General features: G+C 39.0%; 1 pseudogene; it reads left to right on the top strand.

Moving 5' to 3' along the window:
- The first annotated feature begins 1,125 nt into the window (after positions 1-1,125).
- LOC112833638 (cytochrome b-c1 complex subunit 7 pseudogene) lies at positions 1,126-1,445 on the top strand (annotated as a pseudogene).
- Positions 1,446-3,165: the final 1,720 nt, after the last annotated feature.

Below are 3,165 nucleotides of genomic sequence, written 5' to 3'. Positions count from 1 at the left end.
AGGACATTCACCAAAGAGTAACCAGGCTTTCTCGTTCCCAACTATGAACATTTTATATTTTAACTGGTAGTTCAACCATGACGAAACAACAAAACAAAACAAAAAGACAAAACACAACACATACTGAAACTCTTAATAACAAAAATGTTGTCTCTAGTGGGTACAGTTCTGCAGTTTTCATACAAAGCATATGCAATTATTGAGAAGAAACATATGTGAACTCCAGCACAGAGCTGTTTATTGGCAACTGATTAATATTTCCTTGGCTATGAGTTTATTGGGGAGTTATGAGTCCTTTATAAATAGAATCTAGAAGATTGTCACCCTCTCACTGCTCAAGTACCGCATTTTATTAAGGAAATGGCAAAAAAATAAGGAAATGGAAAAAAAATCTGTGACTTTGGTCTAGGATAGCTACTAAGTAAATAAAAGAATTGGTTGTCTAACTGGAGTACTGCCAACTAATATTTTTCAAATATGCCTTAATACTTTATTAAATAGGCAAATAAATAAATAAAAGGACACAGAAAGAGAATAGTGTAAACAAACCTAGAGTCCTTTCATTGAGACTTTCACTGGTTGCAGCATATTGCAAAGATCGAGATCCCATATAGCTGTTTCTATGGACCTTTAAACACAAATCAAAAATGTGGCTACCACATGGTTCAATTGCTCTAACATAGTCTATTTGCAAATGCAATGGATTCTGGTTTTTATTTTCCCAAATGAGAAGGAATTCACCTTCTAGTCTTATGTATCACTTCAGCTTCCCTGACAGAATCTCTCTCCTTCCTTCCAGTGTTTGCCTCTCCGTCATATAAGAACCAGTCCTCCTTGTGATGGCTCCTGATTTCTGTGCGGGAATCAAGGTAGTTTAAGGGAAGTTTGTTATTTTCCAGAGGGGGTATGACCTAGGCAAGATGTGCTTCTGATTCCACTGGACAGCAGGGCTGGTTATTGCTACTTGCCAAGACTCTGAGCTAAAAGGGAGATTAGAATGGTATTGAAAGCCCACAAACCCAAATATTCCTTGACATAGAATAAATAAATAAACTGTGGTATGAACATACAATGGAATATGAGATCAAACCCTATAAATCACAGAGAATGTATAAACTGGTCAAAATGGTGAGCAGGCCTACTGTTGCAGCATCAAGCTGATGGCAGGAGGGTATTTGAAAATGGGATTACAATGCTGCATGGGTCAATACACTGGGGTTAACGCAAGATGATACATTATGCGAGAATGATGATGTGAAAGGCTTCCCAAGAACCTTCATAATGACAGGATGTTTTGCATCAAGAGAGCACTGGACCTGACCACGAGGCAGCAGATCTCACCTAAAGAGCAGTGGACAGAATATGAGGATACACTCTATCTTGAACCATATCTGAAAGAAATTATTTGGGAAAGAAAAGAGAGAGAAGAATGGGTGAAGAAATAATCATGGAGTTGAAATCTGTGGTTGCAGCTGCCCTCAAATATTTTTAAGAAGTTGGGTAAACCTGGGGTGCCTGGGTGGCACAGTCGGTTAAGTATCCGACTCTTGGTTTCAGCTCAGGTCATGATCTCAGGGTCTTGAGATAGAGCCCTGTGACAGGCTCCACACTCAGTGCAGAGTCTGCTTGAGACTCTCCCTCTTGCTCTGCCCCTCCCCCTGTGCACTCTCTCTCTCTCTAAAATAAATAAATAAAATCTTTAAAAAAAAAGAATTTGGGTAAACATGAAATGTACAATTTAGAATTATTTCAACTGCAAATGTATTACTTTAAATAAATGTGTATTGTAATTATTAAAAAAAAAAGGACATAAACTACAACTGACCCTACAGCATGGATGGATCTCACAAATGGGAAGCTAGCTTGGAAAAGACAGAAACAAAAGAGTACTAGTTGTATGACAGCACTGCACTTACATAAAGTTCAAAGCCAGGCAAAACCAATCTGTGGCAGAAGTCAGGATAGTGTCCATCCTAGAGGCAGTACTGCCTGGCAGGGGCATAAATGGAACTTCTGGGGGCTGGCAAGATTCTGCTTCCTAATCCAGGTTCTGCATGCTGGCATGCTTATTGTGTGTAATGCATCAGGCTGTACATTTAAGATCATATGTTCTTGAGGTATGTTAGATGTCAAAGAAATATTTGCTTAAAAAATATCCTCTTTGCAAACACACACACTAGCAACAAATTGAGTCTTTCTCCAGATGTAATCTAAAGATTCACTACCACACCTTAAGAAATGCTGCCTCAAGCCAGAGAAATAACAATAGTATACATAATAGACCAACAGAGGGTCCCTATCTGTTGGATGACCATTTCCCCAAGGCTGAGTTGGTGACCTTCTGCTATACTTTCAGAGGACCACAGGGCTTCCTTGGATCACAGCAGGTATCTCTCTGTATTAAACATGATTATTTCCCAGCCTGCCTCCACTGGATTCGCTTCCTTGAGCCCACGAACTGAATCTTTAACTATAGGACCTTAGCACCAAACAAGGTAACTGACAGGGATGCTCCATAACTATCTTAGGAATGAATGAATGGATGAAGATATGAATTCATCCCACAGACATGAACTGTATTGAGCTGGCAGGAAAGAGAGAAGAAGGACATGCATCTGGCTATGGGGAGCAATTGCACATAAATTCTGACACAAACATATTTACAAGTTTGAAGAGAAAGGAGAACTGGAGTACTAATAATCAGCCTGAAACCCATTGGAGGACAGCTGCTATTACTTTGCTTTAAAAGAGCCTTGAGTGGAACTATACAGAGTCTGATACTTTTTACTATTTAAAGTGTCCAAGGTGGTGCTAGAGCTGTAATATCAGTAATGAAAGCAAATGTGTGAGCTGCTTGGATCTATTAAAGATAAGTTATTTCAGGTGCATTCAGAATAAGTACACATGGAGAAGTAGAGCCATTTCTTTTTTATCCTTGCTGGAGATGAGTCAGAGAACTAAGGATGTCTGAATTCTCCAGACAAAGCTCCAAATGTCTTTCAGCTACTAATTTACAAATTTTTGTCCTATAGGCAGAACCAATATTTTGTGTGCATAAGAGTGCCATATTTAGTATGATCTAATGTTACAAATGTCCTAACATCCTTAGCAAAGTACCAGGTGTCCACTAGACAATCAATAAATGAAATGGATTCTATCAAGCCC

The sequence above is a fragment of the Callorhinus ursinus genome, unplaced genomic scaffold (genome assembly GCF_003265705.2).
Source record: "Callorhinus ursinus isolate GAN/ISIS: 27379988/994484 unplaced genomic scaffold, GSC_fseal_2.0 scaffold15, whole genome shotgun sequence".
Classification (NCBI taxonomy): domain Eukaryota; kingdom Metazoa; phylum Chordata; class Mammalia; order Carnivora; family Otariidae; genus Callorhinus; species Callorhinus ursinus.
The sequence above is the reverse complement of the archived record's forward strand: the minus strand, read 5'-3'. Positions and strand labels throughout refer to the sequence as shown.